This window comes from Schistocerca gregaria, chromosome 1, assembly GCF_023897955.1.
Source record: "Schistocerca gregaria isolate iqSchGreg1 chromosome 1, iqSchGreg1.2, whole genome shotgun sequence".
Classification (NCBI taxonomy): domain Eukaryota; kingdom Metazoa; phylum Arthropoda; class Insecta; order Orthoptera; family Acrididae; genus Schistocerca; species Schistocerca gregaria.
In genome coordinates, this window is record NC_064920.1 from 673,946,631 (window position 1) to 673,969,301 (window position 22,671).

Here is a 22,671-nt window from a genome sequence, read left to right on the forward strand (position 1 = left end):
GTAGACGCGCGGTCTAGGCATCTTGTCACGGTCCGCGCGGCTCCCTCCCTCAGGCATCGGTGTGTGTGTTGTCCATAGCGTAAGTCAGTTTAAGTTAGATTAAGTAGTGTGTAAGCTCAGGGACCGATGATCTAAGCAGTTTGGTCCCATATGATCTTACCACAAATTTACAAAATTTGTTCTAATTTCGGATCAGGTTCTTGTCGGAGTGTGTACAACCCGCAGAACTACATACCCCTGTCCACATCATCTTCAGATTAGGCCTAGGAGTAAAATAGGATTATATGGTCTCACTTTTAGCTTCTTATAAATCTTTCGTAGGCTTGTTCTTGTTATTCCATACTCCTTGGACGCTTTTCTTTGAGTTTTAGTCAGTGACAGAGCAAAACATTGTGCCACATTAAGATTCTCTTCCCTAGAAGGAGACTTTTGCCTATCAGAACGAGGAAATTCCGCAACCGACCTGTAATCTTCAAATGTAAATTTATTTTGCCAATATCTGGTTTAGATGGAGGCTGGATTTTTTGAAAACGACCTAAAAAGAAATTAAAAACATCACTGCAATTATTTTCATGTTACCATCAAGTTTGCAAAAACAAATACACGCCGTTCTGTAGCTAACTTGCTATGCATTATTTTTCAGATTAGAACAAACAACGTAACTTCAAACTGCTAATATCAACTGGCATTATGCCATAGTCAAGTACACAACTGACTCTTACTACTCCAGACAATACAAAGTCTAAGCACTGCTAGTAACAACTGGTTTATGGCCCACCACGTATTTCGAAAGTGTTGCATTTTCATATAAACAGATATAAGTTTAAAACATACTGCATCTCCATTTACTTTTACCCTTTGTCACAGTTGGTATTCACACATTTTGGAGGCCTGGGTAATATGATTTTTTTTCTTCAAATGTCGTTGAAGTTTCAATTAAATCCTTCTTGATGTACGACTCAGTAACGCTGTAATATGGACGAACTTTTCGGCTGTTATTCAAGAGCCCTTCCGCGGAGTGATCTACCGAAGCGTCTGGTACTGTGGACATACCATAGGCCCATTTATTTATTTATTCGAATAACCCTTTTGGGGCGTACTATAAATTAGCTTTGGGGTTGTTTCTTTGTGTTCAGTATCCTTTGCTTCTTTCTTCCTTCTAGAGTGTCGTCCTTTTTCTCACTGATCCCAGTGCCCTCCATTTCACGACTTCTTTATAGTTTATTTTCATTCCAATTCTAGTGTTTTCATACATTTATCAATTTCAGTGAACCATATAGGCTTAGGTCCATAGCTGTAAGTTCAAAATCTTTCTGATTCGTCTATTGTTATCCATTTGGTACAACTGCCAAGTCTTTTTTTCCTCATTGCACCAGTTAGCTTTCGCACTATGAAGTTGAGCTTTCTCTTTGATTTTAACTTGTATACAACATTACTACTACTTTTACACCCCAGTATTTTACTTGGAATTCTTTCATCTATTTCCACTTTTTAAAAATGTCTACTTTGAATGTTTCAGCTGCATACAGTGTTTCAGGCCTTATATCCTCCTAGTTACGCGACGAAGATTTGTTATATGTGTTTCTTGATGTAAGGAATGCCCTTCGATTTTGTACACTGTACGTTCTATTTCTATCTCTTCTTTTTTTATTCTCGCTTACCTATTCTTCTTGGCATTTAAAACAATTTCGTTTAGATATTGTGTTATGAATTTAGAGATTTTAGGGGGAATCTCTGATATTCGCCATGAACTGTGTTTTTCACGATACTTTTGTGGCACAATTATCTGAAACGATTAACTGGAAGTCGATCGTCACTGCAAAACGTGTGTTAGCAATCACGGCTACAGAGACGGGCGAAGCAATAATATACTAAGAGGGTATTTTTTTATGTGCACATCTGTTTCAAAGGACATGTCGGCAACTAGACATATGTTGGACCTTCGTGGCAAAACTAAAACTGCGTGCAGGGCCGGGACTCGAACCCAGAACAGTAACGACTGTGCTAACCAGACACGACTCACGACCCCTTCTCCCAGCTCAGCTTCTTTCAGCACCTCTCTCCTACTTCCTAAACTTCACAGAAGCTCTTGAGCATACCTTGCATGACCAGCACTATTGGAAGAAAGCATACTGCAGAGAACTGGCTTACAAACAGCCTAGGGCCGCGTTTTTCAAGTTTTTTTTTCTTCGTGGCACACGAAAGTATGTTTGAAACTTTTCGCAACACCCCTTCGTGTGATTTTCTTTTCCTTTTTTATTATTGTGCGGTAACCACGTATAGAGATGGGGGATTTTTTCCTAATTGGGCTACTCCAAGAAACGACATGGCTACAATTTTTATGTGGAGAAGGTTACAAGGCTTTAAAAATATCGCGACACGCCTGACATACCAACCTGTCGCGACAAGGCGGCTGAGGAACGCTAGGCAAGGCAACTGTTTTCTAAATGAACACTTCAGTATGCAGCGGAAGGTCGTGGCTCGTGCCTGGCTAGCTCAGTTGGTAAGAGCATAGCCTACGAAAGGGGACGTTCCGAATACGATTCTTGGTCCGGCACGTATGCTATCTGATCGAAAGAATTAGGACACCTATTAGTGGAAGTTATGACGCTATTACGACGTCTTGAACGCGGCCGAGGGCACTTCTGACGAGGTGTCTGAATGTTTATGGGTGAATGGCGGACCACTGTTCTTCAAAATCCGAAACCAGAGGCCTGGGCCCTCGGACCTGGAGAGAAGTCGGCGTTCTAAATCACCCCAGTTGTATTCCATTAGGTCCAGGGTGGAATCCTGGCCAGGGCACTCCATCTCAGGCCGGGTTAGATTCCCGGCGGAGTCAGGGATTTTCACCTGCCTCGCGATGACTGGGTGTTTGTGTTGCCCTCATCATTTCATCATCATTCATGACAATGGCGAGAGTGGGCTGAGCAAAGGTTAGGAATTTGTACGGGCGCTGATAACCGCGCAGTTTAGCGCCCCCACAAACCAACATCATCATCATCATCATCACCATTCATCTCAGGTACGTTATTGCTTAACAGATGCTGCTTTATGACAGGGTTCACTGTTATTCTGATACGAACAATCATTATCTCCGAACTATTCCTTTACTATACACAGTGTTAATGCTCAAATTTTTTTCACATCCTACCGCATTTAGTATTATCTTATTCGCAACAAGGGGACCACACTTACGCCATGAAAAAAGCCCCCATACCGTAGAACCACATCCTATGCCCTTAACTGTTGGCGTTACACATGATAGCAGATAACGATCTCCAGGCATAGGGTGATTCATCGCTCCAAAGCACTCATTTCTAGTGATCCACTGTCCAGTTGAGTAGGTCAGCACACTACCTGAAGCGTCGTTCCCCGTAAGCCGTAGATCTCTGAAGCGTCGCTACAGAAATGTGCGGTTTACGTTGTACTGTATTTTTTTTAACTCACTACGCACAATCATTGTACTAGCTGGACTGCTGGCGGCAACTTGTAACTCAACAGTGATTCCTCCCGCTGCTTTTATGTGATTATTTGCAACCATTGTCCGGAGCTCGTGGTCTTGCGGTAGCGTTCTCGCTTCCCGAAATGGGGTCCTGAGTTCGATTCCCGGAGGGGTCTGGGATTTTCACCTGCCTCGAGATGACTGGGTGTTGTTGTGTCGTCTTCATCATCATCATTCATGGCAAACCACCTCCACTAGGACCTTGCCTAGTACGGAGGTGCGGGTCTCCCGCGTCGTTCCCCTACGCTCTGTCAAGGAGTATGGCACTTCATCATCATCATTAGAACCATTCTCCGCAATGTTCGACTGTCCGTGTCCGTCAGTACGTGCGATATGACTGGTCGTGGCTTAGCTGTGGTGTTGCCTCCGCTTTTCCACTTCACAATCACATCATCAACAGTGGACTTGGGCAGCTTTAGAAAGGTTGAAATGTCTCCGATGGATTTGTTACTGAGGTTATTTCCAATGACTAGTCCATATTCCAGTCAACGGCGTAGCCACTATGGTAACACCGGTTCCCGTCAGATCACCGAAGTTAAGCGCTGATGGGCTTGGCTAGCAGTTGGATGGGTGACCGTCCGGTCTGCCGAGCGCTGTTGTCATGCGGGGTACACTCGGCCTTCGGGAGCCAAATTGAGGAGAAGTAACTGTTCCGTTCACGAAAACTGACAACGACCGGCAGAGATGTGTGTTGACCTCACGCACTTCCAGATCCAGTGACGCCTATAGGCTGAGGATGACACGGCGGTCGGTCAGTGCCGTTGCTCCTTCCGAGACCTGTTCCGACGGAGTTTACATTCCCCATTCGAAGTCACTGTGCTCCCCCGACCGATTGATTTGATTGTTATTCTTCTCTGCTGAAAATACTGCCCACCCCCTTTTATGGTAGCGGGTTATGGGTCCGCTTCTCGTCAAATGTAGTAGTCGTTTTCGCATTAGATATGGGTTACAGCGTTATATAACCTAGCTATGAAATACGTTAATGCGTGCCCGTATGAAACTACAAAAACGTTAAAGAACAACATAAAGTATGTCAATGAAAATATATTATAACTTTTATACTTTATGGATTTTTGTTCAGTTTTTCTTTTTGAAATACTTCCTGTAGTTAAAATCAATATATCGAGGTTTGACCAGAGACATTTGTTAAAGTGGCCAAACTGAAAGGAATGCTGTGTATCTTTTTGTGTAAAACAAATGAATTATTTTACTTTTTTCTCTCGCCATGCTTCGGTTTCTCTTCTCGTGTGGCACTTGTAACATACACAGCCATGTTTCTATGTACCGTGATTTTGACTTAAATAGTTTTTTTTTTTTTTTATAGATATGAATCTGGATTTCATTTAAAATACGCGATTCCAATGTTAACAAGAATGCATTTGTAAGAATTTTTGAAGTTTTTCAGACGCTGTGAAGAAAGGATTGGTGACGCATTGTTCGAGGGTATAACGGTGGAACAGATTACGTGCTCTTTAGTGATTTATACGGTGTCGGTAAGCAGAACCTTGCTGAGATTAATTTTCGGATCAGTTCTTTTAGTTTCTTGTGTATATTTGTTACGTAACAAACTTGTTAGCTGATCGATCAATTACCTTCGAACAATCGCTTTACTGGCTTCATGTATCACCAAACTCAACAGGCGGCGACCTCAAATATTAAGGAAATGTCTTCAGTTCTGGATCAGGTTTGCCGTCTTTGGATGTTTCTCTCAGTCGTCACGCTGTTACATTATAATTTTATTTTTATTTACACTTCAAGTTCCGTAGGGCCATATTGAGGAGCAAATCGCCAAGGTCATGGAATGTGTCGGTACATGAAATTGCAACATGGACGTAATAACAGATAAAAATAAATCTTTACTTTAATAATGTACTGTATCTCGGCGTGCCTTACTGAGAAAATTTTCATTAAACATATCACAGGCTTTTTCTTGTAGTAAACTCAGAAGAGAACGGTTCAGTGAGTCCAGATAATTTTGATCATATAGTGTAGATATCAGGAATTTGCAGAGCAGGGTACACTCTGCTGCGTATAGCGGGAGCATCCTGCAGCATTTCTTTCTTTCAGGAGTGGTAGCCCATAAACGACGCAGGAGAGTCTGTGAATTTTGGACCGTAGGGACATGGGTCGATCGATACACGTTTAATTTCCAGGAAGTTTCAAAACAGCGCACATCCGATACAGGGTGGAAAAAGCGTTCTGAATCTGCATTTGTATATATAAACGGTTTACCGTGACATCCTAACATCCACGATGGCGATGAAGCGTAGAAATACTTTTTACAGAGAACAGGCCAGGAAAGTGGTTCGCAGAGCGCTGTATTTTCGGCCAGGGCGCGTAAGCGGACGCCGTGACACAGCGCGCCGTTGCTCCGGCTGGCTTCCCGCTAAGTAACTGTGGTGGTGGCTCGGCCGCGATTTCGGGTATTTCTGGAGAACGGCCGCCGGCCTGGCCAGCTCAGCGGGCCCGCAGCTGCGCAACTGGAAACGCCGTTGCGACACTGGCTGATAACATCCCGCTCTGCTGTCATACGCCTAAGTTATTCGAGAAACAGGTGTGACGGAAGGGAAATTGTCTGTATTCTCCCAAATTGTAAGCATGCCGTACATATTCCAACTACACGTCACCATAGGATGATGATGGCAATGTGTTTAGAGAAACTAAACATCTGTGATCATGAGTCTCTTATTCTCCACCAGGATGGAATCTATGAAGTGGTGATGATGTTTGATTTGTGGGACGTTCAACGTCATTGTTAAAAGGGCCTGTACAAATTAAGGATCTGAAACTTCCTGGTAGATTAAAGCTCTGTACCGGACCGAGACTCGAACTCGGGACCTTTGCCTTTCATGGGAAAGTGCTCTATTTGAAGCTGTGAGGACGGGTGGTGAGTCGTGCTTGGGTAGCTCAGTTGGTAGAGCACTTGCCCGCGAAAGGCAAAAGTCCAGAGTTCGAGTCTCGGTCCGGCACACAGTTTTAACGTGCCAGGAAGTTTCATATCGGTGCACACCCCCCTGCAGAGTGAAAATTTCATCCTGGAAATTAACGATCTTTTCACAGTCCAGTGTCGCCAATTTCTGAATGATGACGAGACAAAAATACCCAGTCCCCGGATGGAGAAAATCCCCGCCCGGCTGGGAATCGAACCCGGAACCCTGTGATCCAGAGGCAGCAACGCTAACCACTAGCCACGGAATTCATGTATCCCATCTGTCTGCGTATAGAGTAAATCTCACGAACAAACCATTCGGAATAGGGACTGTGACCATTTCAAGTTTTCTGCTTCGAGTGGTTGGTGCGTCCTTAGCGGTCGCACGGTTCCAGAATAAAGCGCCTAGATCCGCTCGGCCACATCAGCCGTCTCCACTGGTTGTTCATGTCATATACATCTACATAAGTACTCCGCAAGCCACCGTACGGTGCGTGGTGAGGGGAACACTGTACCTCTACTAGCCGTTTTTTTCCATTCGAGAATAGAGCGAGGAAAAAATGAGTATATGTGTCCGTACGAACCCTAATCTTTCTAACCTTATCTTAGTGGTCCTTACGCGAAATGTACTTTGGCGGTAGTAGAATCGTTCGGCAGTCAGCTGATACTCTAAATTTTCTTAGTAGAGTTTCTTGGAAAGAACGTTGTCTTTCCTCCAGCGATTTCAGTTTGAGTTCCCGAAGCATATTCATAATACTTGCGTATTGTTCGAGCCTACTTGAGAAAAATCTTGCAGCCCACCTCCGAACTGTGTCGGCATCTTCCTTTAATCAAATCTGGTGCGGATTTCAAACACACTCACATTTCTGAACAATGGGTCGCACAAGTGCCCTATATTCGATCTCATTTACAAAAAATGGTCAAATGGCTCTGAGCACTATGGGACTTTACATCTGTGGTCATCAGTCCCCTAGAACTTAGAACTACTTAAACCTAACTAACCTAAGGACATCACACACATCCATTCGAACCTGCGACCGCAGCAGTCGCGCGGTTCCGGACTGAGCGCCTAGAACCGCTAGACCACCGCGGCCGGTGATCTCATTTACAGATGAACCATATTTTTCTAAAATTATCCCAGTAAACTGAAGTCTACCATTCACCTTCTTTACTAAAATTCTGACATGCTTATTCCGTTTCATATAGATTTGCAACGTTACGCCTAGATATTTAATAGACGTGACTGAGTCAAGCAGCACAATATTAATTCTATATTCGAAAATGTAACGTTCCCTGGCAACACACACACTGTTAATAAACTGAAATGACGTTTAATTGTTTTATGTACGCCGCTTTGAAGCAATTCGTATGTACTGTAATTGTTTAACAAAAAATATTATTTAATTTTGTATAAAGGACGTTGGTTATTATTGTAATATGTTCTGTAATAATATTCTCGATGTAATTATGATTGTAATATTTCTATACTCATAATGTGATTACGAAATACGTTAATATCTGTGATGAAAAAATGTAAAATATAGCCACAGAGGAAAATAATGTTGTAAGATTACAAAGAGATATTAATAATCAGCAATAGTATAAATAGCACTACATAATGTACATTCTTTGTCGTCTTTCTCGAGAGCTGAGAGAGAGAGGAACCTGTGACGTAGCATTATATGAATGAGTAGCCTTCTTTTGTCTGTATCTATTTTTAGCCACCATTACAGGAGAAATTATAAAGTGTGTAATTTTAATTATTGGTATGGTCTAAATACATTATAATTTATCAAAATTGTGTATTACTATTGTAAATTAGCTTGCCCATGTCATCTATAATATTTCTTTAAAGAATTTTCAGCACTTTTAGCTATTATCGTTGGTGTTGCTGGGCTGTGCCGCGACGGAACGATTTGCAGCGGCGGCACCTTTAAAAAAAATTGTTCCGCTATAAAATTAACCAAATCCGTAAATCGGGAGCAGGTAAAATTAGCAGTGAATTACGAAGTATTTTTCTTTTACAACGATCTTGAGGCTGACTGAATTTATTACTGGTTTCACATTTGTGCATTCATAGGCGGATAATTAACGTTGAGGTTGTTAATCTGTTGGTTCTTTCAATTTTTAAAGCAAATAACGTAAACGTATAGTGAAGTGTGTTTTGTCAATGATAATTAAACTTTCAGGTCGGCTTGGCAATATTTAACCATTTTATGCTAACAGAGACAGTCTTGTGTTCCATAGCTAACGCCGGCAAAGAATTCAGTAAATATTTAAAAACCCTCTGCATCTAGAAAATGTGTACCGAGGCCGAAATACGTAAACAAATTAATTTAAATAATTTTCAAAGTCATAAATGTTATTAATCAGTTAGTTTGAATTTATCAGAATGAGCGGGTTGCTAAAGTTCACGTAATTTTAAATGTGCTTGATTCTGTCTAAATGAATTTTTATTACCACACGTAAAAAAAGGGGTTCTACTAAAAAGTTCGTATTGAAAGAGTAAATAACAAAAATATTTAAAGCCATTTCTTCCGCATTTTCATCCATTCATTTTACATTATATATATTTCATCAAAAACATTATGGGTTTGATTCTCCTACTCACCTGTATTGACTTACATTTTTCTACCTTGAGAGCTACCTGCCATTCATAATACCAACTAGGAATTTTGTCTAAGTTACCTTGTACACAAGGACGACACCTTCCCATTCACCACAGCATCATCAGCGAACAGCAGGAGACTTCTGATCATCCTGTGGGCCTTATTATTCATGTCTGTAGAAAATTACGCCGTTGCTGTCATACTTCACTGGGACACCGCTGATGATATCCTGATCATATCCCCAAATATTTAACTTCCCTTCAGGGATATCGATATAGAAAAATCGAAACGGTAGAAAATCTCAGCAAATTACAGAAACATCTGCGGAGGCTCGGCACTTGTCATAGGGTTCGGCAGTTGATCATCGACAGAAACAGATGTATTGATCTTAAATAGGTGGAAAGACTTCTCTTTCCTCGGTTACTGGATTGCCTAACAGCAACTGGGAAAGTCATTAAATATTTTTGAGAATTCTTGCAGTGTGACTAAAGAGCAACCAACACGTAAGACTAATCGTAGGAAGAACAGATGCCTGACTGGGATCCACATCCGTTGCAAAACCCTCGTACAACAAGTATTTGAGTACTGTTTGTCAGTCTGGGACCCATACCAGATACGATTCACACAGGAAATAGAAAAGATCCATGGAAGGGTATAGAGTTTGTTTAGAGATTCGTTTACTGAGAGCGTTTACATGACGCAAGTGTTCATCGAACTCCAGTGGCCGACGCTACGTGCACCACTGTGCATTTTAACCCTACGTTACTAAACCCTCGTAAAGTTTACCATTGTAGTTGGTACCAATCCACGATTCCTTCCAGTCTGGTATTGCTAGTATTTGGTGTGAAATAGAACTTTTTATGCTTGTTTTGTTTGTGACGTACCACTGCAGACCTCAGAATTGTAATTAACTAGAGCATAAAATATAGACTATGAATTACTTTGGATACAATCTACGATGGTTTAGTAACAATGTAACATTTTACTCCCTTTAATTTCTAGGATTAATACTAAAATTCCGAGAGCGTAAGTTCGTAGAGGAGTCAACCGATATATTGCTTCCTCCTACACATATCCCGCGAAAAGACCATGAATGTAACATTAGAGAGATTCGCAACACACAACGGCTACCGTGCGCCATTCGCGCCTGGAACGGAAATGGGAGAGGTGACTGTGTACTCGAAGTACCCTCCGCCAGACACCGTAAGGTGCCTTGTGGGACGTTATGCAGAGAACTTAATTTAACCAAAACTGCACAGAAATGAGCAGAAAGCGATGAATGTCCTGCTGGCGACGCTGTAGTCTTCTTTGTTTTGAGCAAACCACTGACATTATTGGTTCCGTAGGTCGGCGACCTGGCCAACGAAGCGTGAACCGTTCAAAGTCAGCACCTGTGACACCGTGATCGGTGGGTCAACGCCCGGGATCAAACGCGCGTTCGGCTCGCCGCGTCCGTGGCTCAGCCAGAGCGACAACAGGTGCCTTGATGAACTCCCCTTGCTGGCTAAACAGTACTCTGGAAATACCCTGAAAATCTCATTGAAACGGCAGCGTCAGGTAGAACACGGCACAAGCACTCGTTTTCGGGAGGAATCTCCTTCATGCCACAATGGTTTAGATATCTACCTGTTTTCCCTCAATTACTGGACGATACGGACGTGGGAATTGTTCTTAAAAAACAGCACTTCCCATGCAGTGTTTTGTATGTATTGATTACGCCTTCGCCGTGACTTTAATCTCAGAAAAATAAAAAAAAAATTACAAAGGAAGCATGCGTACATTACCGATTTAGCAGTACGTGCTAGACTGCCAATATATTGAAGATGGAGTGAACATTTGAAAGTGACTGAACGGAGATGCACTGCACTCTGCTAACTCTCCAGGCAGTCGTTCGGGCAGAAAGGTACCAACCGCGAAGAAATTTATGGAGAGCCGGCCGCTGTGACCGAGCGTTTCTATGCGCTTCAGTCCGGAACCGGGCGGCTGCTAGGGTCGCAGGATCGAACCCTGCCTCGGGCATCGACGTGTGTGATGTCCTTAGGTTAGTTAGGCTTAAGTAGTTCTAAGTCTAGGGGACTGATGACCTCAGATGTTAAGTCCCATAGTCATAGAGCCATTTGAACCATTGTTAAAGAGAGAAAGTTGGAACGATACTCACGACAGCGGTGCAGTATATGGCACAAACAGGTTTCAAATCCCCGTCAAGTCATTCTCCGTAATGTTTCAATAATTGTAGGTCAATGCAGTGATGGTTGTTGAAATGAGCCAAGAGCGATTACTTTTCAAACTGAACTTGTCTTTGTCTCTAATGACATCGACTGTGAGGAGATACAAAATCTCAAACATATCTACCTTCGATTTGTGCTAAGGTATTTGGCACAACTCCATTTGACAACGGTTATCGATAGATACATTATCTCTGTTCTCCTGATGTAGATACTCTCGCCACTTTCAGTCATGCCATTATATCGAAACTTGACACGGCGAGACAAGGAGCGTGTACAAATACGGGTTACTTCTTACATAAGGAAAAAAAAAACTAACCAGTGTCAATAACGCCCTTAAAATTAAATAGCACCGTTTCTAGTTTCAAACCGACAGTAGGAAAAATGGAAATGTCGTGTGACTAGGGCCTCCCGTCGGGTACACCCTTCGCCGGGTGCACGTCTTTCGATTTGACGCCACTTCGGCGACTTGCGCGTCGATGGGGATGAAATGGTGATGATAACGACAACACAACACCCAGTTCCTGAGTGGAGAAAATTTCCGACTCCGCCGGGAATCGAACCCGAGAACTTAGGACTGACAGTCTGTCGCGCTGACCACTCTTTTTCTTTTTCTTTTAATCTCAGTTTGTTCTGTACCGTTCGTTGAATTTGTTCGTCGCGGACGTCCGACGACACCCGTTCACGTTGTTCGTTGATCCGTTCACTCATGCTGAGCTACCGTGTCGGCATCATCTACAAGGGGCGGACGGACCGACAGTTTCATGACCAGACAACTCTTCGCATTATTTTTTTGCTTTTAAATTACGCTGCACAAAGATTGTGAGTTGTTTTTGATTGTGGCGAATTTCTTTTGCGTGATGCTGCCGCACAGACAAAGGACATCACTGTGTGGGAGAACCGAAAGTAACTTCATTTTCAGCAAGTCACTTTGCACCCGAATCAACAGATCTGAGTTCAAAATGTGTTGGCAATGATGCTGATATACTCGCCTCACTAACGGCCTGGTTAAACTCAAATGGTTCAAATGGCTATGGTCACTATGGGACTTAAGATCTGAGGTCATCAGTCCCCTAGAACTTAGAACTACTTAAACCTAACTAAGGACATCACACACATTCATGCCCGAGGCAGGATTACAACCTGCGACCCAGCGGTCGCGCAGTTCCAGACTGAAGCGTCTAGAACTGCTCGGCCCTGGTTAAGCATTTTGTAATTGATACCACGTGTAGGCTAAATCTATGATACCAGGCGTCATTTTGATCAGCGACGTAATGATGTTGAGACGTGTGACTTTATACTGGCACAAACAGAGGTAGAACGAAACACCGACAATGGTTTATTTTTTTGCTTCTGTATTATTTATTTATGTATTCATTGATGGTAGGTTGCGGTGGCAGACCGATCTGAGGAGTTGAAAAAGTTAACACGTATGGATGTAACAATTTATAAGACAGTTAACTGGAACGATCAGATACAGTCGTAGTTAATGAAGGTGGCAAACTTAGTTTAATTGACAGAATATCGAAAAAATGCAGTCAGTTTACAGGGTATACAAGGTATGCTGCTTACGAAACATTCATGCGACCCATCCTAGAATACCGTTCAAGTGCTACAAAAGTGTGTGGGGCCAATATCTGACATAACTAACATGGATATTGAACGTAAGCAAAGATGATCAGTTCGAATTGTCAGAAGTTTGTTTGATCCACTGGGGAGGTCCATGCAGATTATGAGAAACCTGAATTGGCAGACGCTTCAGCGTAGTCTCGAAGTATCCCACCAGAACCTACTTGCAATATTTCAAGAATCTAGAGAGATCCTTCATGCCTCCAGGTATTGCACCACAGGGACCGCGAAGGCAAAATGAGACTAATTACAGGTCGCACAAAGGAGTTTAAACAGTCATGCTTTCCGCGCTTCACAAGCGAATGGAACGAGAAGAAGACCTAATGCGTGGTGCAACGGAAGTATCCTCTTCCATGCACTGCACACTGTGTTGTAGAGCATGGACGTAGCAGCAGCCCGAGTTTAAGTTAGGCTGAAAGGTGACAGTTAAGTTATGAACTACTAAAGCCAACGAATGTGATCTCATGAGAAGTATCATTCTCTTTCGGTACGTATCCATACCTTCATGTCAGCACTGGAAATGTTACACTACATCGTGTTTTTAACAATTCAGAGGCTACATAAGTTTAAGTCACACCCTAGTACGAAATTACATAGGCTTAACAACGGACAGAGTCCTTCATGAACCAAATTTTACATTCATAAGATACTGAAAAGAGTAAACTAGACGAAAATGTAGTTCAGAGGTCTTATAAAAATCCTAGAGGTTCAAAATGGCTCTGAGCACTGTGGGGCTTAACATCTGAGGTCATCAGTCCCCTAGAACTTAGAACTACTTAAACCTAACTAACCTAAGGACATCACACACATCCACGCCCGAGGTAGGATTCGAACATGCGGTCGTAGCGGTTGCGCGGTTACAGACTGGAGCGCCTAGAACTGCTCGGCCACACCGGCCTTCAATGCTAGAGGTAATACAATAAGAAAAACTATGGAACGCCGTTGATCCACATTTGGGATATTACCAATTGGTTCCGTATTAATGACCATATATCTACATTAGTATTAAAATGTTCTTTTGTATGTCCTGCAAGAATTGTTTCAAAAGCTGCGGGCAGGGAATTGGATGTAAGTGCAGTTGTATAACTACCATCTACACAGAACGTGAGAACAGTGTACAAGAACCAGATTTGGATAACACAAACATACGTATATGTCAGTATTCAAACACATACACAGTGCACACATTTATGGGATGAGTTTTCAATATCGTGCTGAGCACCACTTGGGAACATACTCAGGTAATTGTACTATGCTATTCCCCTGGCATTCTAATTGGCAAGAGTATTAGATTAGCAACGCAGGGAGGTATATCGGGATGTAGGGGAATTCTTGTATTTTATACGTTGTTATATCGTTGGATGCTTACAAGGTTTGGAGGCTGTTTCGGAACTGATGACCAAGAGCTTTATTGAAATTCCAATGATCAAATTTCAGCCTTGCTGTAACCGTTGTAAAGCTCCTCGATGTTTGTGTCTTATTTTACTATGTTACTCTTGCAATCGTTGGATAAATTAGTGCGTAGCGACCGATTTTAGATATCCTCTACCACTCATCTTGCCAGAACGATGACAGCCGGTTTCTTGGCATGGCTCTCATGTCTGCAAGAGGGAGTTTATCAAATTTAAGGGCTCCACGTAGAGATGCCTGCTTTGCTAGGCCATCTGTTTCTTCGTTTCCAGGTATCCCAGAGTGACGTTTTATCCACTCTATGAAGATGTTGGGGTAGTTTCTCTACAGCTGAAACTCAAAGCCTATAATTGCTCCAACTGTTGGGTTGATGCAACTATCACAATCGTTTCTAATCACTCGTATGGCTGACAGACAAACAGAGATGTGTCCGCTGTGGTCCTCTACGCGAATAGCAGGGCTTCCAAAATGGATATCAGCTCGGCTGTCATAATATGGTCTTGATCTGAACTTTGAAAAAACACAGTACATCCAATTTTCTGCTGCAAAAAGTATAATTGCTTCACATCAAAAGAAGTCAGTAGTCAGGGTAGAGCATAGTAAGTTTCTGGGTGCACAAATAGATGAGAATCTTAATTGGAAAATTCATATTTTGGATCTCCTAAAGCGACTAGGTTCAGCAACCTTTGAAATCAGAATAATTGCCAATTTTGAGGGTGCAGAAATTAGTAAGCTAACATACTCTGCATACTCCCACTCTCTGATGTCATGCAGAATAATATTCTGGGGTAACTCAACAGTTAGGCAAAAGGTATTCACTACTCAAAAGAAAGAAGTTAGAATAATGTGTGGGGTTCATAGTCACACATCTTGTAGGCATTTGTTTAAAATGTTAGGAATTCTTAAAGCTGCTTCACAGCACATTTACTCAGTAATGAAATTTTTTCTCATCAACATGGACCAGTTGAAAATCAACAGCGACATTCATCATTACAATACCAGAAAAAAGAAAGACCTACACTATCCTTTACTTAACCTGTCTTTGGCACAGAAAGGGGTAAAATATGCTGCTATAAAACTTTTTGATAAATTACCAGATGAAATAAAAAATGGTTCAAATGGCTCTGAGTACTATGGTACTTAACATTTATGGTCATCAATCCCCTAGAGCTTAGAACTACTTAAACCCAACTAACCTAAGGACATCACACAACACCCAGTCATCACGAGGCAGAGAAAATCCCTGATCCCGCCGGGAATCGAACCCGGGAACCCGGGCGCGGGAATCGAGAACGCTACCGCAGATGAAATAAAATGTTTGACAGACAGCATTAATAGTTTGAAAAACAAATTGAAATCATACCTCCTTGACAACTCCTTCTATACCATAGATGAATTCTTGAATATGAGGCAATAAATCTGGAGATATAACATATGCATTTTGTGACATTTAAGGGAATGGGATAGATAATAGAAATATTTAGGTATAACACTATAATCTAAACAAAAAAAATCATTTTTCCTCTACGCATTTGACACTTTCCTCATCATAACGGTTTTCCGTGCCATTGATCAATGGAACACGTAAGTATCTAACTAATTAAGTAACTAACTATTGCCGCGCGGGATTAACCGAGCGGTCTAGGCGCTGCAGTCATGGACTGTGCGGCTGGTCCCGGCGGAGGTTCGAGTCCTCCCTCGGGCATGGGTGTGTGTGTTTGTACTTAGGATAATTTAGGTTAGGTAATGTGTAAGCTTAGGGACTGATGACCTTAGCTGTTAAGTCCCATAAGATTTGACACACATTTGAACATTTTTTGAACTATAGCGGAGTATGAATCGAGCTTGCTTAGGCCTTGTCAGGTAATTCTAGTTGTTTATTCTGGCTTTCGATGAGTGGCTTATATCCGCCATGTTGATGTCATCGAGGACCAAAGCAAACGGGTGAGACCGGCGGACCCCATATGTCGGACAGTACTTGGGCGGTTACAAAATATGGTGCATAGAGAGCACCAAGCGATTCACCGGAGTGTCGTTGAAGGAACCTCGCCAGAGCTCACCTAATGTGATTTGTGAAAACTGTGAAGTGAAGATGAGTGCCGAAACCAGGAAAAGTCGACTGTCTGATGTACGTCACCGCCTTGCTTTGTATCGAGAAGAGGAGGGAGAAGAAGAGAAGGATAAAAAAAGAAGAGGATGAGTAGGAGTAGGAGGAGAGTAACGGCCGCAGACTGACCCCGCACACGGCCGTAATCCCCTGGAGTGAGTCCTGGGGGAGCCCGGAGGACGGCTGCTGAAACTTTCATAGCGCCCACCCAGACAGCTCACGGCGCCGTCGTTGCCGCCACAGCACGTGGCTGCGGCTCCTGGCTGCTGCTCACACAGCACGTACCGCGACACGGCCATTAGCTGCCGAGAACACAGCTAACCTGCTGCCCGAATACAGTACAACATCCGCAAACAATTACAAGGACAATGTACCCGCTCATTCCATCTTATTAAAGCCAAACGTCGAAAGGGAATTAAAGAATAACATATTCCATTTGTTTATGTAATAATAAAACTGACGGTGTTCCGAGGGCTGCGGTGAGGGCTATGTACCGGGCAATCAAAAAGTCAGTATAAATTTGAAAACTTAATAAACCACAGAATACTGTAGATAGAAAGGTAAAAATTGACACACATGCTTGGAATACAGGTCTTGTTAGAAAAAAAAAAAAAAACAAAAAAAAAAGAAAAAAACGTACAACAAAGTTCACAACATGTCCGACAGATGGCGCTGGACATGAAAACGTCAGTGACTGTGCATGACAATCGTGTATAAAAGGAGCTGTAATGAGAGAATCAGATGCGCCAGCAGTTGCAGCATGTTGACGTTACCTGAAAAGGCGCTTTTAGAGAAGCTGTATTATCAGAATGGGGAATGTGCTAGTCCAGCGATACGATCCTATCGCCATTGGAAGTGGATTAGAACGGGTAAAGGTCCGTTGACAAATGCAGCTGTGGCGAGAATGATTTCGAAGTTCGAAACCACGGGTTGTTTAGACGATGCACCCCGTAGTGGGCGACCGAGCACAAGGTGTGATGCTGCTGAGACAGTTTGGGAAGAAATGGAGACTGTAGCGGGTTCGTCTATGCACGTCGCACTGACATTCCATACACTACTGTTTGCTTGCCACTGAGGCGTACCCTCCGATACTATCCGTACAAAATCCAGCGGCATCATGAACTGTTATCTGGCGATTTAGTGAAGCGGAGGGCATTTGCGGTGTGAGCGTTTCGAAAGATGGCGGAAGATGACGATTGGTTGAGTAACGTGTTGTGGACAGACAAAGGTCATTTCACGCTCCGAGGGTCTGTCGACGCCCACAACTGCAGAATTTGGGCTACCGAAAATCCTAGAATTGTCGTGTAAACTCCATTGCACGACGAGAAAGTCACGGTATGGGTTGAATTTACCACATCTACCGTTATCGAACCTTTTTTCTTCGAGGGAATGCGCTATTTTGCTTTTGTAACTGCTACCGTGACGGTTGAGAGGTACGCCGGTATGTTACAGAATCGCATCAACTCCAGCCTGGCTGATAAACACCTGCTGGAACGTACGATGTTTATGCAGGATGGCGCTCCATCCCATATTGCTAGACGCGTGAAAGATCTCTTGCGCGCGTCGTTTGGTAATGATCGTTTGCTCAGCCGCCACTTTCGTCATGCTTGGCCTCCCAGGTCCCCAGACCTCAGTCCGTGCGATTATTGCCTTTGGGGTTTCCTGAAGTCGCAAGTGTATCGTGGTCGACCGACATCTCTAGCGATGCTGAAAGACAACATCCGACGCCAATAACGCCGGACATGCTTTACAGTGCTGTTCGCAACATTATTCCTCGACTACAGCTATTGTTGAGGAATGATGGTGGACAATTGAGCATTTCCTGTAAATAACATCGTCTTTGCTTTGTCTTACTTTGTTATGCTAATTATTGCTATTCTGATCAGATGAAGCGCCATCTGTCGGACATTTTGTGAACTTTTGTATTTTTTTGGTTCTAATAAAACCCTATGTCATTCCGAGCACGTGTGTCAATTTGCACCTCTCTATCAACATTATTCCGTGATCCATTTAATTTTCAAATTTATACTGACTTTTTGATCAAACTGTACATCGCAGGACGCTGAAACATGGTAGGCATGTTCATTAACCGGCGCGCTTGCGGATTATACTGAAAAAAGTATAGTTCCACTTTCTGTCACAAGGTGAAAAGATGGCGCTGGAAGCACTCACAATGTGAAATGTTTCCTGTACTGACGTCAGTACGCTGTCGCTTGGTAACACGGGTTGATTTCTTCTGTGAAGTGACTTTCGGTGTAAAGGGGTAAGAGGTTTGAAGTTTTCCGAACAAAATGCAATATCTATTGAGAGGGAAGACCGTGACTGGTGGTAAATGTGTTTGATCAGAAGGGCAGCAACAAAAGCACTGCGTTGCAAGAATATCGTCAACAGTAACAGCTGCGAAGAGGCTCGTATCAATAAATGCGCTAAAGAATATGGTCAATAAATTTGAAGAAACAAGTGAATTAGGTGGAGCAGCAGTGAGCAGGAAGCGGGAAGCGGTCCATTTTCATGGTAGTTGAAACTTCCTGACAGATTAAAACTGTGTGCCGGACCGAGACTCGAACTCGGGACCTTTGCCTTTCGCGGGCAAGCGCTCTACCATCTGAACTACCCAAGCACGACTCACGCCCCGTCCTCACAGCTTCCGAGTTCGAGTCTCGGTCCGGCACACAGTTTTAATCTGCCAGGAAGTTTCATATCAGCGCACACTCCGCTGCAGAGTGAAAATCTCATTCTGGATCCATGGCAGTTGTTCATAAAGTTGTTGCAGCTGTAGCCGACCTCGCAGTACATGCCTCAGATTCTGCAGCCAGTGCTCGAGCTGTGTCACGGGGATTGTCCCTTCCCCGGTCAACAGTTCTGAAGCGCATTTTACTCTGGTGTCCATACAACATTCAGAATGCGCACCAAATGAAGCCCCAAGATAGGCTAAAACGCTATTATTTCGCCCTTCGTTTCTGGCAAGCATGGAAACGAACGACATGTTGCCGGCGAATAATTTTTGGAGGGACGAGGCTGATTATTTATTCTGCACGGCGCCACGAATGCACAGAACTGTCAAATATGGAGTTCTACTCCGCCAGATGATGTGAGGGAATATTCATTGCACTCATCTTACGCAACTGCAGGACGTAATTTCACAAGTTCTTTCATTGTCGGTCAGTTTTTCTTCGAAGACATAACACTTCACGGGCTTGTTAGTTGTACAGTGACATCGGCACGTTACAAGGATCTTCTTGTTTGACACGTGATTCCAGCTTTGCAGAAACGCAAATATGTCCACACAAGATGGGGTGACATGTCGCTTTGCAGAGGAAAGATTTGCATAGCAGCCATAGGTAACGACCGCATCATCTCTAGACAGTTTCAAGATGGGTGGCCTTCCAGATCTCCCGACCTAAATCCGTGTGATTTCTCGTTGTGGGCGTATTTGAAGTATCGAGTCTATCAGGGACGTATCCGGACTCTTCCTGATCTAAAGCACAACATATCACGACGTATCGCTTTGGTTGCACCATATATGCTGCGAGCAACTGCCGACCACACCTTGTTAAGGATGCAGCATGTTGCCGAGTCGCAACACCATATTGAACACATGTTGTATATCCTGAAAAATCCTGAAAAACGCTTCAGGACCACGGTTATCACGTGTTTGATGGTCCCTCCCTTTCTCCTACACCCACACCACATTATGACTGCTTATAGCTATGTTTTCAGCTGAACTATTATTTTTTTCGAGCATACTCTATGAACGCACCGTTGATGACGATACCTACTATGTTAGACTGTTCCGCGATATATACAGCCCGCATTGGAGCACTCGGAACAACGTCAACTTAATTACAACCACCTGGTGCCAAGATTATATTCACCCAGTAATTGAGAAAGGGAGCATTTTGCAACTTCCAACAAACTTTATATATAATTTAAAACTTATAAGAAACTTTTTATTGGTCCGTAAAATTTTGCAGGCAGTATCCACATGTACCACTGAACGTACCTGCAAAATTATATCACTGTACATTGTTTGGGAGATATGACGCCATAAACATCGAGATGAGTCAAAAACTAACTTTTGCTGAAAATGGATGGATGCGCGAGAAACTAACTTGTGCTTAAAATGGACCTCAAATTACCCGCACTGTACTCGTCCATTGTTTAATAGTGAGTGCTGAGATGCTTCCAACGAACTTTGAACAAATTTCTTTTTTTTTAAACTTTTCTCGCCTACCCTTTAAATAATCGGGAGTTTACTGGTGAATCTATTGAAGAATCTATCCTGTCCTTTCTCTGGACTATTGTTGCGCGGTACGGAGTCTTAACCGGATGGAACTGACAGAGGGCATAACAAATGTCAAACAAAGCAGTTCTGTTCTTAATCACGAAAGATAGGCGATAACGTCGTGGATATGGTAAGCTGGTTGCAGAGGTGATCATTAGAAAAAATCGTTTTTCGTTCCAGCGAGATCATGTTACGTTATTTCGATCACCAACTTTCTCCTCAGAATACCAAAATATTTTTTTGTTGACTCCCTCCTGCACAGGGAGAAATACCCCCATGAGTGCAAAAAGTTTTGAGACCGGATTAACAAAAAAACAGTGATGCTTTAAGACGGTGGTTTTACTGAATCAGGTGTTCTGCGCAGTCTCCGTCCACTTGAGTACAACGAACAGAACTCTAATACAACCACGTGGAACTGTCAAAAACGTCTTCCTTTGGAGTGCTGGTCAATTTGCATGTCAAACTGGTTTGAATGTCTGTTATATTGTCAAGGCGTTCACCCTTCACTTGAATTTCTGCACTTTGTCGTTCTGTGGTAGTTTCGTATAGATAACACAAAGTTTCCCAGAAAAGAAGTCTGCTTTTTGCATTTCAGTTAACTGACGGCAGGTTCCAGCTTCGTTGTTGTTGATCGGAAATCAAGGTGTGCGGGACAAACTTTGCATATACTTTTCTCTTCTTCAAAACACTCTTGAGAATTCCTTGAACACTTGATTCAGAGATGTTGCTCCATTGTGATCTGTGACAAAGGCGTTGACACAACATTGTCCCACGTCAACTCCTTAACACTGACTGCCTACTTGAGTGCACATCTGTTGCTTACAGTTCTTAGTTAAAGCTGCCACATTAGTTATTGCGGCGGTGTTGTTTATAGGCCAGGACTAAAATTGCTCTTGGTACTTTTTGGACGGACGGTGTAAAACAAGAGAAATCATAGCTCGCGCGAAAAGATTTAAATGTTCTTGTTCCCAAGTGCTATTCGAGAGATAGAGTACTCAAATAGATGTAGACGTAATGTTCATGGAAAGGAATTGACACTTTGAGACTTGCCGATGAGCGTGTCATACTGCCAGAGGCGGTTAAGGACGAGGAAGAGCAATTGAACGGGGTGGATTGTGTTCTGAAATGAGTTTGTAAGACGAACATCACCAAAATTAAAATTAAACTAATGGATTGTAATAGAATTAAATCTGACGATGCAGAGGCAATTAGACTGCAAAATGGGGCACTAAAAGTGGTACACGACTTTGGCTACTTGGGCAGTATAATAGTTGACGATTTTCGAAGCAGAAAAGATAGAAAATACAGTGTAGCAATAGCTATAAAATTGTTTCCGAAAAAGGAAAATTTGTTAACATAGAATGTAAATTTATGTGGTTAGAAAGTCTTTTATGAACGTATTTGTATGGAATATAGCCATCTACGGAAGTGAAACATGTATGATAAACAGTTCAAAAGAGAACTCAAGCTGTTGAAACGTGGTGCTATAGAAGGATACCAGAGACTAGATGGGCAGATCGAATAACTAATGACGCTGAATAGAACTGGGGAGAAAAGAAATTTATGTCACTGCTTGACTAAAAGAAGGAAGCGGTTGATAAGAAACCCGATGAGGTATCGTCAGTTTTGTAATGGGAGGAAGTTATCGGGGGGGGGGGGGGGCGGGGGATAAAGATTGTAGAGCTGCACTTAAGCTTGATTAGAGCAGCCAGGTCCTAAAGGCTGTAGCTTGCAGTAGTTTCTCGAAGATGAAAAGGCTAGCACCGGGTAGACTGATTTGGAGAGCTCCATCAAACCAGCGGTGGCTGAAGAAAACAGCGATTACTACTACTACTACTACTACTTCAAAAGAAGAGAACGCAAATGTTTTCGACGCTCCTTTCGCGTGTTGCGATGAACAGACATTTTCAAGTGAGTATATAATGTCTCATTTCAGCAATTTATTTATTTCGATACAACAGACTTTCTGTCCGCT

The 22,671-nt window shown here is 42.8% G+C and overlaps 1 protein-coding gene and 1 pseudogene across 5 annotated transcripts in view; one reads left to right on the forward strand and one right to left on the reverse strand.

Annotated features, from left to right (window-relative positions):
- The window catches only part of LOC126362786 (uncharacterized), a 1,515,202-nt gene that overhangs the window by 519,407 nt on the left and 973,124 nt on the right, over nt 1–22,671 (reverse strand). The window lies entirely within an intron of this gene.
- Nucleotides 3,987–4,104, forward strand: LOC126291627 (5S ribosomal RNA; annotated as a pseudogene).